Source organism: Engraulis encrasicolus, chromosome 16 (genome assembly GCF_034702125.1).
Source record: "Engraulis encrasicolus isolate BLACKSEA-1 chromosome 16, IST_EnEncr_1.0, whole genome shotgun sequence".
Taxonomy (NCBI): Eukaryota; Metazoa; Chordata; class Actinopteri; order Clupeiformes; family Engraulidae; genus Engraulis; species Engraulis encrasicolus.
In genome coordinates this window covers 3,535,675-3,550,332 of record NC_085872.1, presented here as the reverse complement: position 1 = coordinate 3,550,332, position 14,658 = coordinate 3,535,675, and the positions used below count along the sequence as shown (strand labels likewise).

At 44.7% G+C, this 14,658-nt stretch overlaps 1 protein-coding gene across 1 annotated transcript in view; it reads right to left on the bottom strand.

Annotated features, from left to right (window-relative positions):
- Positions 1–13,890, bottom strand: part of rnf24 (ring finger protein 24) — a 37,408-nt gene extending 23,518 nt beyond the window's left edge. Inside the window, exon 1 of the mRNA XM_063218305.1 lies at positions 13,418–13,890. The gene's annotated coding sequence lies outside the window, so the exon portion shown is untranslated. The remainder of the gene's footprint in view (positions 1–13,417) is intronic.
- Between the last annotated feature and the right edge of the window lie 768 nt (positions 13,891–14,658).

Here is a 14,658-nt window from a genome sequence, read left to right as displayed (position 1 = left end):
GATACGTGTGTCACTGAAATTGGAAGTCAAGTGTCCGTTGCTTGGAGACGGGCCACTATAAAGTTGAGCTCTATTTGTGGAGAAATCTAAGTACATGAAAACATGCTATTTGGCAATTGCTTGGCTTAACAGTTGTTTAAAACCAATAAGGTCTCCGTTGGTGATAACCTGAAGCCTTCAGGGTCTGTCTAAATCACAGCCATGGTGATCTCTTCCCTCACCATGACATATTGCTTAACGCTGTGTTTGTTTGCAGAGGACAGTTAAAGAGGACAGTAAAAGAGAGAGAGCCGTTTAAGTCAATACAGAGAAGAGTACATTATGCAAAGGCGCCAGGGTCTCTGTACACAAATCCAGCAGCCCTAGTATGATTTTTGTCAGGCACGTGCGCAAATATTCATCTGTGTGTGTGGGTGTGTGTGTGTGCATGTGCATGTGTGTATTTATTGTACATGTCTGTATCATGCATGTTAGTCTTTCTTATCGCACATTGTGTGTGTGTGTGTGTGTGTGTGTGTGTGTGTGAGAGAGAGAGAGAGCGAGAGAGATCATGTATCAAAGTGTTGGTTTAGTTTAGGTGTGTGTGTGTATATGCATGCACGTGCGAGCGAGCGAGCAAGATTCTTGTCAATGTCTTATCTATACTATATTTAGGTTAACTGCAAATTGTAGACTGGTAAAATGTCATTTCATTTTTTTGCGAACCTGTTACATACATCTTCGACAATAAAGCACACTTTAACATCTATGAGGACGCAGAACTGCTGTTAAAGAATTAATCAGCTTTTGATCCTGAGATCACAATGATGAATCAGCCTGCCATGACCTGGTTGACCACCTTACAAAAGGTCATTTAAAGGCTTTACTGTGCTAACTGAAGGTGGGTAAGAGAGAGGAGTTAAAAAAGTCTTTTTTTGTCACACTGTCCATTCCTATTTTAAAATAATCATGTCCCATTGATGTTGAAAGCTGTGAAGACTCACTATCAGCAAACATATTAACGTAGCATGGGTAGAATCAACAGATGTTAAGTGGACATAAACAGTTCAGTGCAACGTGATGGTTGGTTGCAGTTAAGCAATGTGTTAGTCAAAGGCACAGCTTATGCTTTCCCATCACTGGAGGACGATTCTGAAGAATGAGATTTTTGTTTTTGGACAAAAAGTTTTTGTATTGCTTGTTATTCACCCCTTTCGGTTGGCCCAGCTCTTTCTTAAACCATGATAACAAAAGCAGAAAATCTGAAAAGCCAACTCTCTTCAGCTCCCCCTTTCTCTGTCTCGCTCCCTCTTTCTGGACACTGACAGTGAAGGTCTCCCTGTGATCTGGCCATTGAGAGCAGAGCATTCATTTGCACCCTGCATGATTCTACCCGGAGGAGTGATGGCTCTTGAGTAAGCCTTGAGTAAGTGGGCCGGATTCAAACACATTATCTCCCAAACAGTGAGGAAGACACTCGTGATACTATTTAACAATCAACACTTTGCCCAAAAGAGGTTGAATCAGCTCTACTAATGACGCTATAGAAGGGCTGACAAAAGTTCTGTACATTGTGATTCTGCTCTCCCAGTATCGTGATGCAAGTCTGACGTGGTCGTCGTCGTCATAGTAATTGCACAAGAAAAGCCCCACACATCAGTTCTTTTTCCTTTCGACACTCTCCATGCGACCGCCATTAAGATGGCTAAAAAAAGCTCCCGCACCGGTAGAGCAGAACACTTGAGAGGGATGTTGGAGAGGGAGCCTAAAGCACAGAGAAGAGAAAATTGATGTGTGGGAGTCAGCATAACCTGACTGGCATGCCCCATACACACAATGGAATGGAAGCATCCTAGGTAGCAGGGGGTGCTAGCTAGCAGAAAGGAAAGACCCAGACAAACCCTTGCAACTCCTTGTCATGGAAGGACATTTTCCTCTATGGAAGGGCTACCATTTGTGACCATGGTTTGTATGGAGGGTTTGGCTGAGATTTAGACACCACCTAACTCAAAAGTCCATCGGCTTCTCTGTTATTCTCCACCTATTTTCCTTCTACTCTAAACGCTTCATCCTCACTTCCCACATGTGCCCTGAGCAGTATTACATAACACACTAAGGGGCTGGAGTACCACAGTAGCTGTGCTGCCCTCTCTGCCTCTGGCTGTGTGTGTGTGTGTGTGTGTGTGTGTGTGTGTGTGTGTGTGTGTGTGTGTGTGTGTGTGTGTGTGTGTGTGTGTGTGTGTGTGTGTGTGTGTGTGTGTGTGTGTGTGTGTGTGTGTGTGTGTGTGTGTCTCTGTGTGTGTGTGTGTGTGTGTGTGTGTGCGTGTGTGCGTGTGTGCGTGCGTGCTGACTGTAGTGCGGATCACACATCTTGTCTCCGACTCCGAGCCTCTGTGTTTGGGTCCTGGTCGACAACAATAAGACTAAGCCCTGTGCTGAACTCCCACAAAGCTGTTGAAAGAAAACACTTGGACACTTCATTCTTCCATTCAGTCGGATGAATGCAAAGGCGAGTGGAGACCAGGAGAGTCAGAGCCTCCAGGTGTGACTGGACAAGTGGTGTTTATACAACAGAGTCCCTCCAGGGAAGACGCCTTGATGGCCATGGCCGCCTTCAGGCACATGGCCACAGCATCTGAACATACTTCCTGCCCCATGGCTGTCTACCTCCTCCACTTTTCTTTTCTGAAGTAACTGATCCTCCTGTGGTGCCAAGCAGCTTTTTCCCTTCGTCATGACTAATGCACACATTGAGGTCTGCAGCACGTCCACCCTCTCTCTCCACGCTGCTTGAGCCAGCGCTCATGGAGAGGTTATGTAAGGCTGATGCAGCCAGAAGAGTAACACATGTGAGAGCACGAAACCCCTTCCCAGCAGTAGCCTATACGGTGAGGAAATCAAGAGGCAGCATGAACCAACAGCCCAGTGGGGCGTGCGCTCTGCAGAGGTGACTGGGGGCGAAGGGTAAACAAGGTAACTCTGCCAAGAACAGGAAACACCCAAATGTATGAATGTGCACCAGAAAGATCTTACGGAATGGAAATTAAATTGCTCAAGCGTACTAGAACCGATACTGATGTTTATTTTCCTGATGAAGGATTTGGTGTCTATTCTTTCTTCTTCCCTCCGTATTGAAGAACACTGAGTGTATGCATATTTGGTTAAACCAAACTATTCTCACGCTACATTTTAATAATTGCTTGTACAGTGACACTCAGCATGTTAAGTGTGTACCGCACCCAAATCAGAACATGATGAATGAGAAGAAAGTCACAGCACTAGAGAGCAGCGGATCAACCACAGGTAATTCAGAATGAGGTGAAGCAGAATCAATGCACACACACTGAGAGGCGATCACACAAGGGCCTCTTCACCACTGCCCAGCAGCCAACCGTTTGTTTCTCACCTCACAGGCCATTCACACACAACTGTGCCCTAGGAGAAAATACATGTCACCAAATCTCTCCTTTGAATTTGATGGCCAAGAGAGTTATTAGCTACCTAAAACATCAGGTTATTCGCCTCTAGGTTGTCATGCAGTCGACGCTTCAGTCAAGGGTTAAAGACCTACTTGTGAAACAGAATGGGTGATTAATGTGACTGTGATAAAATCCAGGTCAATTGTGATGATCATCCATGCACATTTTAATCGCTCACATGGAAAAGCACCTTTCCTGTGCTACTAACATTTGGGACTAGCTGAGGGTAAATAGGAGACAGGGGACCGTAGTGTGGAGATATGAGTGAAATGTATTGCTGGTCTTCAAGTTATTCTCTGACTGAAATCTGTAATTCAAGTCAAGTCAAGTCAAGTTTATTGTCAATTTCTTTACATGCACTGGTCATACAAAGAATTTGAAATTGCGTTTCTTGCTCTCCCATGCAGACATAGACTAATCTAGGTAAGGACATAGACAGTATAGACATAGACAGTACTCATACATGGACATAGACAGTATGGACGTAGACATTGCTCATACAGACATTTAAAGTGCAAGACTGGACAACAGAAGACTTGTAGAGAACATACATTAAGAGGAGGTATTTTGTTGTTCTTTTTTCTAAAAGTCCTTTATAGCGTTCTGACATAGTAATAGTAGCATTTGAAGAAATAAATAATTAAAAAAAGGTTTTTATTAAATACACCAGCAGCAGTATGTGTGTGTGTGTGTTTGTATGTGTTTTGTGTGCGTGTGTGCGTGCGTGTGTGTGTGTGTGTGTGTGTGTGTGTGTGTGTGTGTGTGTGTGTGTGTGTGTGTGTGTGTGTGTGTGTGTGTGTGTGTGTGTGTGTGTGTGTTTAGTGCAGGTAGAAAGTGCGGTGTGCGTCTGTGTGTGTGTACCTGTGTATGTGTGTGTGGTGGTGTGTGTATGTGTGTGACTATGAGTTGTGTGTCAGTGTGTGTATGTTTTGGGTTTAGTGCAGAAAGTGCAGTGTGCTTGTGTGTGTGTGTGTGTGTGTGTGTGTGTGTGTGTGTGTGTGTGTGTGTGTGTGTGTGTGTGTGTGTGTGTGTGTGTGTGTGTGTGTGTGTGCATGTGTATGTTTTGAGTTAGTGCAGGTTGAAAGTTCAGTCACAGATGTAGTAGTGCAGGTGGAATGTTCAGTCGCAGATATGGTGGTGGGGATGAGGGGGGGGAGCGTTGTCAGTGGCCTGGCTGGCTAGAGGCTGACAGTGAAGGGAGAGTGGGTTGAGTGTTCAGTATCTTGATTGCTTGATGCATCGTGCTGCTTGCAAGCCTGGTGGTACGGGAACGGAGGCGCCTGTACCTCTTTCCAGAGGGCAGGAGGCTGAACAGTTTGTGTGCAGGGTGGCTTGTGTCTTTGATGATCATCAGTGCTTTTCGGGTGAGGCGTGCGGTGTAAATGTCCTGCAGGGAGGGGAGTGGTACTCCAATGATCTTCTTCGCTGTGTTCACAACACGCTGGTGTCTTCCTGTTTTTCTCCGTGCAGCTTCCTCCCCACACTGTGATGCAGCTGGACACGACGCTCTCTATGGTTCCTCTGTAGAATGTTGTCATGATGGAGGGTGCAGCACTTGCCTTCTTTAGTTTGCGCGCAAGAAGTAGAGACGCTGATGGGCCTTCTTCGCCAGTGATGTAGTGTTGGTGGTCCAAGAGAGGTCGTCGCTGATGTGCACTCCAAGGAACTTGGTGCTGCTCACTCTCTCCACAGCATCACCGTCGATGGTCAGTGGTGGCAGTTGTTTTTGGACCCTCTGAAAGTTGACAACAATCTCCTTGGTCTTGTTGACATTCAGCAGGAGGTTGTTGTCTTTGCACCATCTGGCCAGCAGGTCTACTTCTTCTCTGTAGTGGGTCTCATCGCCCTTAGTGATGAGGCCCACCAGTGTTGTATCATCCGCAAAAACTTCACTAGATGGTTAGTGCTGTGGGTCGTTGTGCAGTCGTGTGTCAGCAGCGTGAACAGCAGGGGGCTGAGAACACAACCTTGCGGAGCCCCCCGTGCTCAGGGTCAGGGTGCTTGAGGTGTTATTCCCTACCCGTACTGCTTGTGGTCTCTGCATCAGGAAGTCCAGCAGCCAGTTGCAGAGGGAACTGCTGAGGTCCAGTTTGTCCAGTTCATATCAGCTGTTGGGTATGATGGTATTGAATGCTGAGCTGAAGTCAATGAACAGCATTCTCACATATGAGTCTTTATTGTCCAAGTGGGTGAGGGCTGGATGGAGGGCAGAGCAGATTGCATCCTCCGTGGATCGCTTGGCTCGGTATGCGAACTGGTAGGGGTCCAGGGTGGGGGGTAGGGTGGCTTTGATGTGTGACAGGACTAGCCGTTCGAAGCACTTCATGATTATGGGCGTCAGTGCTACAGGACGGTAGTCATTGAAGCATGATGGTGATGATTTCTTCGGCACGGTATGATGGTAGCAGCTTTGAAAAGTGATGGGATGACTGCTTGCTCCAGAGAGATGTTAAAGATGTCTGTGAAGACATCCTTCAGCTCTTCTGCACAATCCTTCAACACTCGGCCAGGTATGTTGTCTGGGCCAGCTGCTTTGCGTGGGTTGATGGTGGCCAGTGTCCTCTTCACACTGGCAGAGGACAGGTACAGGGGTTGATCATGGGGGGAAGGGGGAGTTTTCTGTGGATGAGTGTCATTTTGTGCTTCAAAACGGGCAAAGAAACTGTTCAGGTCGTTTAGCAGAGAGGTGTTGTTGTCACAGCTTCGTGGTGCGGGCTTATAGTCCGTGATGGCCTGTATGCCCTGCCACAGGCTCTGTGCATCTCTGCTGTCTTTGAAGTGTGTTGTTATTTTGTCCGAGTATTCCTTTTTTGCTTTCCTGATGCCCTGGGACAGGTTTGCTCTTGCTGCTTTTAGGCCAGCTACGTCTCCTGCTCTGAAGGCTTTGTCTCTGGCCCTCAGCAGTCTGTGAACGTCTCCTGTGAACCATGGCTTCTGGTTGGCTCTGGTGGTGATGCGTTTTATTTCTGTAACATCATCAATGCATTTTGTGATGTAGGAGGTCACAGTGTCTGTGTACTCCTCAATGTCAATGTGGTTGCTGTGGGTGGCAGCTGTTTTGAACTAGCTGTTGTTGACAAAAGGGTCAGTTGTGTGGCAAAAGGTCTGGTATGTGAAATACGCTGATGTCTTCATGAACAGGGTTCATTCTCACTGTCCTCAAACTGTGAGTGTTAAGGGAAAATCATAATGACATCAGAACTTTCTACTCTACTTCAATCTAACTTACCCAGCTACAGCAACCAAGTAAGACCTGCAACACAATCTCTTTGGCTGCCCGTGTTTGTAGGAAAAACTCAAAGGGCATGACATATTCTATGTGGGCTTGGGAACATGGTGGCAATTCTTTTCTAGGAATAGTGTACAAATGATAGCAGACAACTTCAACTGTTTTCCCCAAACATACATAAACCAAATCCACAGGAAATGTTGAAGGGTCTCAGTAAGTCCTTGAACTAAACACAATGATTTTTACACTGGAGCACACCATGTGCTTAGATGTGCATGTAGGTTGTTTGTTTAGTAATCACTGCCTGTTGCCTGGAGTCCTGGGTTAGTGGCACCCAATCTCAGCTATGGGCAGTTACACTGTAATCACAGCATTTTGTCTGCCAGAGTCACAAGCAAAGCTGGATTGCATGAACAGAATTAAACCTTCTGTCTGAGTTCTGAACACTCTGACATGCAGGGACAGATACACAGAGAAACAGAGATAGAAACAGAGTAACTGTGTGTGTGTGTGTGTGTGTGTGTGTGTGTGTGTGTGTGTGTGTGTGTGTGTGTGTGTGTGTGTGTGTGTGTGTGTGTGGTGTGTGTGTGTGTGAGAGAGAGAGAGAGAGAGAGAGAGAGAGAGAGAGAGAGAGAGAGAGAGAGAGAGATAGACAGAGACAGAGAAAGAGAGAGAGAGAGAGAGAGACAGAGAGAGAGAGATTCACATGAGAACTGACTATCGCTGAACTTGTGAGTTTATCTGCATAGCTATCCCAGTAGACAGAGCCAAAGTGAAAGTGGAGCTCTTTGCCGATCATTCCAGTAAACTTCCACCCACTGGGGGCTTCGTTGGAACCTCCCCTGCCCTGCTGTTGGAGCAACCGAAAGAGAAGCGGTAACTGCCACATGTCAAACCACACTGCAGATCAATGATTGTCTGCTGAGTCAACCTATGTGTGTTCTTCTCTATTGATTACTCACCCACACAGGCTGATAAAGAGTGAACAGCCATTCCAGACAAAAACATAGAGCTATATGCCTCTCTCTACCTTACCTGAACATGGGAACTACACGACTGATGGCCTTCTGACCTGATCAATAAATAGCCACAGCAAACATCCGTTTCCCTTGAAGTAAACTGTCACCTTCAAGCCAAGATGAACTCGTGGAGCTCTCTAAACTTCAAACTAAAACTAAAACTAAAATTTCCAAAAGGCTGTGAGTCATAGTGCTACTGGTACGGTTAATGCCAGTTTAACACACCATTACCAGGAACAATTTTTATATAATCACACACAACTCAGAATTTCTACTGACCAGTGGTTCAAGTAGTTGAGTCAATGCTAACTTCTAGCGTATATCCCCAGCTCATCCCCAATGGGTGCACGCATTCACACAGATTGACTTGTAAATATTTTAGACATATTTTACTTTGTTTCAAAAAAGCTGACTGGTTGTAATCTTTCGCAACACCAGCTGAAGCTGCAGCCCATTTCCAGACGCCAGAGGCGAGCCCCTCTGCTCCAGAACAAAAGCTGCTGTCTGATTCTGGAGTGGAAAGTTCCACTGGCAGCCACAGGCACCCATGCGCTTTGCACATTTGAAACTTAATATGCCAGAGTAGAGTACAACACCATCGCGGAGGCCTCCAGCCTCGGAGCTCAGACCAGGGGCTGGTGTGAAATGTGGACACTGCATATTACACACACACGCACGCACACACACACACACACACACACACACACACACACACACACACACACACACACACACACACACACACACACACACACACACACACACACAAACACACACCTATTTGCTTATATGACAAGATGTAGGCATTTGATGTCCAGCTATGACCAGGGCCCATGAATGATTTCAATCACAACTTCAACATACTGTATGTAAGCTTAACTGACAGCAATAGGTCATCAAAATCATCACATTTAATTAACCAGTTTAGTAGTGAGGTGCAGAACCTCAATGCAATGCTCCAAGTATGTCTTACAAAAAAACAAGACTCAAGAAATAACAATCTTCCTCGTCTCTTCCACCCACGAATACAAACTAATATGCCATTCTTTTATTTGCTTTGCAAGAAGTAACAATAAGTGGGTCAAACTTTGATACCAACTGGCTTGGACATGATGGGCAAACTACTCTGGGAAGTCAACTCTCCATCAATCCACACAACCCATTAGCCATTTGAGAGCCTACCTGCCAAACGCCATACTACAACATTTTTGGAAGTCTGCCCAGAACTCCTTGCCGAAGGGTTTCTCTATTGAAATATCCATCATGACAATCCCATTTGACTATGCACACCATGTTGACCATGGCACCTAGGGGTGTAAATCACAGCCTCCATGATGATACGATATGGTATCTATTTCTTAAATGAGAAATTTGATTATTTTCGATACTTAAGAATTCCCCACGATACAATACAATTCAATTTGAATTGAAGCCAGTTTTGCGACATGAAAAAATAAAGAGCAAATAAAGAGAATAACTGAAAACCTATGTAATTGTGCTATATAGTGATATATATCGTTATCGTGATATAAAGTAATCCATATCGTGATATAGGTTTTTTTCATATCGCCCAGCCCTACGATACGATGCGATTCGATCAAATCGTCGGTCATAGGCTCGATGCATCGACACATTTCGATTATTATTTACAGTACACCCCTATTGGCACCTGGAAGCCAGTTCACTACATCTCATGGCACTTCAACACACTCCTACTGGAGGGCTGGGATGATGGCCATTCTGGTTTCAAATGCAAATGTGTGAAGCAGCTCTGCTGATTGTTGTGATAAATGGTTGAGTCGAGTGAGTGTACTGCCCCCCTTTAATCTCCCAATTACAGTCACAACTCCCCCACCAACCTGGCAGGTCAGGAGTCGAACCAGCAACCCTTGGGCTACAAGTCTGACGCCCTAACCGCTTACCCATGACTGCCCATGGCTTTCACAATCATTGGTGATGGAGACAAGAAACTGTCCAGTCAGGAGCATAAAGGGTTGCTTTGCCACTAAGCAAGGGCACAGGATTAAGCTAGGATTAATCCAACTCCTTATCCAAGGCAATGGTGTTGCTGCGGTGGCTAATTAATCCACTTTATATTCTGTGGTTGATCTGGCAAAGGGGAAGTGGAGGATCTTTGTGAATGTGTCTATTCAAAATGAGTCAGGTCAAAGTTGCAAACGGAAGCAGTTACTTTAGATAAGTGGTTCTCAACCTTTTTTGAACCAACGCCCCCTGGACCTCATCCTAAGCCTCCAACGCCCTCATTTACTATTAAAAAAAATGAAATGGACCAATGCCCCCCCAATGACAAATAAGCACCTCCCCCTCTCAATGATATCCTTCTCAACGCCCCCCTAGTGTTCCCCAACGCCCCCTGGGAGGGCTGTACTGCCCCTGTTGAGAAACACTACTTTAGATGGACAGAACAAACAAAAAAAACATGGTCATCTTGAGAGTTGCAAAACAAATAGCTCAAAAACATTTTATGGAGTGACCTTTGGCTGCCTCTGTGTCCCTCCTTGCCCTATTTCTCCTCACCCCTCCCCTCCCCTTCCCGCCCCTGCCCTGTCCTGTCCTCCCCTTCCCTGCCTCATAGTGGTCTCACAGAAAGTAACACAAGCTGGCACAAACAAGCACTGGACTGACACACACAGCTGTCATTCCTGGCCCTCACTCGCCCCCTCCTTCCCACTAAGGACTATATTATCCACCAAACTCTTAACCCTTTTCATGATTCAAGTTCTTAAAGAAGCTATTAGCCTACTACTTTTGTAAAAGGTCTTGCATGGCCTTGCTTTATATCATAGACCATAATGAAATTGTATGGCAAATGTATGCTATCACACTTAGCGAGTAATAGGTCCATCTGAGGCTCCGTCCACCTGAGGAACCTGAGGCTCCGTTTACATTCATTCAATTCACCATTTCGTCATGTCCGCATCTTGAAAACTATTTACGTTTGCAAATTTTCTGTCCTCTCAATAAAAATCTACTCTGTTTACAAAGAAATGTGGATCGGCTGATTCGCTAGTATGTATTAGCTGAAGTGAAGCACACCTGTTTGTTTAACTTTCCAGCACTCAAGTCACACGACTAATGATACCAGCCCAACGAATCCTGCCTAACCAGGACGAGTAGCTAGAGCTCAGCACTGCGGATCCTCGTTTCTCATTGCTAAATCTGGCTCGTATTCAAATGCATACGTGGGCTCTGGCGTCCTTGAATCCTTCCACCTATGAAGTTGTTTTCCAGTATTTTAATGTAAATGGCCAGTGCATCCGCGATGGAAATGACATAGAATGTAAATAAATGTAAACTTAGAAATGTGCAACCTGTGATATGTGGTATTTCTTCTCTTTAAACTTAAGTTGAGCAAGTGAGCAAACATATCTTAGCTTTGTCATCTCATCCCTTGACTTGAGGTCTAGAGTGGGTGCTGAAGCAAATTTATTTACAAAGGCCATCTCACATGATGGCATGGCATGGACTAGATGGATGGGCACACATTTTGATCTTAACAAAAAAGTAGTCCAAAGTTAGCGGGTCTGGTACAAGTACCTGTATACACCACAATTAGTGGGCTACTTGTCACTGCTACAAAGTTCCTTCAACCTATTTTAACCTAAGGCACCTGCAAAAAAACACCTGCTAAATGCCTAAGCCCTTTTGGGAAAAGGTGTCCTCAGCCTATAAAAACATAAATAATGTCAGCCTCTGAGGCACATAAAAACATGACATGAGTTGCCCCTTCTTATTGGACAAAGAAGACTCCTTAACCTGCATGGACTGATCACTAATTCAACACTAACAATTCAAAATCATCATACCAATAAATATCTTGGTAGAGATATGGCCAGTATTTGAACTGTTTTACAAAATAATTCTGACTGTAATGCACAAATAACAAAACCAGAACATACTACTTCAAACAGGGTAAGCAATGTGCGCACAGGGATCTGATTTAAAAACAACCAATAATAACATTGTAATTACTTAGGTATCTGTAGTTAATTGGTAAACTTGGTCAAAATGAAGCCACCCAAGCATCATTCATGAAACACTCCTTCTGCTATGTTAACAAAGAGGAATGATTTCAACCCTACCAGACCACTGGCTCCAATGCACATAAATACATAATATTCACATTCCATAGAGGTTACTCATGGCTACTTCTGGCAGAAGTTCAAGCTCTTGAGACTTTAGCGTTCCTGATGCTAGGGCACGATGTAAATTACTGATCAATGATTTCCATGCGTTAACATGGTGGTCCATATCAGTTAACCACCTAAAAGGCCTACGTTTAAGAAATTAAACATATACAATTAGCATATTATGCCATATAAGTGTCAAGTCTGCGACTTCTATAAAGCATCTTGAGATCATTGGAACCCTTTAATACATTCTCTCTAACAATAGACTTGACCAACGGCCACAAACTCCATATGAAGATCATAAACATCCATATCCACATTTTATAATCATTATTTAAACACTATTGCAAAAGAGCAATGTCCGGTCTTTCTACATGTGCTGTGCATGAGAGTGCTGGACTTTTGGTCAACACCCCATGGCTAAATTCCTTTTGTCAGAGAACTTCAATTTTCATAATTTGTCCTGCGCCTCAGGAAATACAGTTGACCCCTTCTCCGTAGGGGGCTGCTTTTTTCACTGCTGCCAATGAGCCACAAGGTACAAAGAAAACTGACATCTCTGAACATTGTGCACAATAACAAGTCACTGATTACTTCTTATTGGACATCCAGAAGGAAAGGAAACTTCACAACTGCACGTGGCTGCTTTAGGCTTATGGGGGCATGATGGTGTCTGCCCTCACATAGACTAGGCCTATAGGCCTAATCCTAATCAAGACAACATTTACGAAAGGCGTTGCGAAGTGGGCAGCAGACCCCAGTCAGATGAACAATGTAGCGGAAAAAGTAACAAAACCCCACTTAATGGCGATGCAATGAAACATTATTAACAATTGCGATACATTGTTTATTGTGTTACTATGCACGTGGAAGGTAGCCTATCAATGATGGGTTGCGCGAGAATATGACAGCTATGAGGGTTGCACCCGAAAACTGGCAAGCACTGTAAAGAGCAGCAGCTTGGTAGAGAAACTGGTTTTCGCCCAACAAAACACAGGTAAGTTCGATGGCCAGCCATCTTCAAACAATAATGTTAATGGGTAGGTTTACATCAGCATCATAATAGCGCGAGGGATAGTGTTAAGTGGCACAAGTCAATTTGCCATTAGGATGAAGTTGGTGATGAACTCCAACCACACACAATTACGACACAATAAATGCAATAAGTAACACACACAGGATTTTAGCAACATCTGGTTTCACAGGTTACGCATGGTTCAAACATCCAGACAGACGTAACCACAATATATTTGGGGAGCAACATCGGTTTCTAACCAGTTGGGTAGGACTGGATAATGAGCAATACTGCAACATTAGCTCCCATCGTTAGCGCACTAGCTAGGCAGGATTGGTTCCCGTTCCAAAAGCGTGGAGTAGGCTATGGTTCAGAATCTGCTTTTTAATTTTGAGATGGCTGGCTGAACAAAACCATCCAGCAATTCGTAGTCAACAACTGTACACAGAGAAGCGGTGACTCGGAACACATTACATAATGCACATTAACCACACTCGATTAGTTAAATTCGTAATGAACATGCGCTCTGAAGTGAAGGCACTTACCAGTCTATCTCTTGGCTCCCGTTTTCCTACCGATAAACACGGGAATCGATAGAGATAAGCGCTGTACCAGTGGATGAGGAGACAAGGTAGCCTATCTAACTTGTCCGAAATGATGTGGGTTCTCAGCGAACCCCGTTAGCAAAAGATACTTGCTTGCGTTACCTATGAAAAATAATCTCGCCACTTAACGTTGTGTCTACAATCATTGATTGGTAGTGTTGACTTAAACGAACGAAACAAATACACTGAACATTTCATTTAATAGCCTAGGTTGGTCTTCTACAGTACACGTTAACGCAGTAGCTCTAGGCCTATGTCCGTGGTTGTCTGGTAAATCGCGAATTGGCAGCTCGATTTCTTTCTACACGATTTTGGAGAACAATTCGGCACGTAGCACACGACAGGATCCCTCCTCCCAGTCGGTCCCACACACACACAGGCAAGAACAGTGTGTACGCAGGGATGCAAACGGGCGGCGACAAGAGGGAGGGGGATGCGTAACCGCGTAATTGCGTTGCTACAGGAGTGAGGGAAAGCCCAAAATGTGCTTGATGCAGTTATCCAATGTTGTAGGCAGATGGTAATTATTTCAGGGGTGAAGATTACGCGCATCGGTAACAGGATGCATCATGGTCAAATTTCATGCAGGCACCTCTGAAATGAATTTGCACCTCTGAAATGAATTTGAATCCAGTGGGCACTGACATTAAAGAGGTCTAAGCTCCCATGGTTTATGCTATTTCAGCTAACAAATACATTTGTATGCACACAGAAATTTGCGACCACCGACGAGTGTTTATTATGCGTAAACGTTGGAGGTGGCGCAGCCGAGATTTGTAAAAATGAGTGCTACTGCATGCCAATAAGATGTCCATGACAGGGATGCATTGTGAGAAGGCCAAGTGGGCGTATCTTGTGGCCCCTGGTGAATGGACTGCCAGGGGGTCGAGCAGGAGAAAAGGATAGTAGAAAGCACAAAGCCCTTATTGACCATTGCAATTGGGTATAGACTGGCACTGACATGACATGTTGAGCATGAAAGTGTGTGTGTGAGCAGGACCACGTAGGCTACAAGTCTAATGACAATCTATTGACATGATTTATACTAGTAGGCCTGTTGTGCTTCCCTAAGTGCACTATGAACACAGAACATTGCAGACTTTCAGAAATGGGTAACACTTTACTTGACGCAGGTGTCATACGCATGTCATAACAATGTCATAACAATGTCATAATGCTTT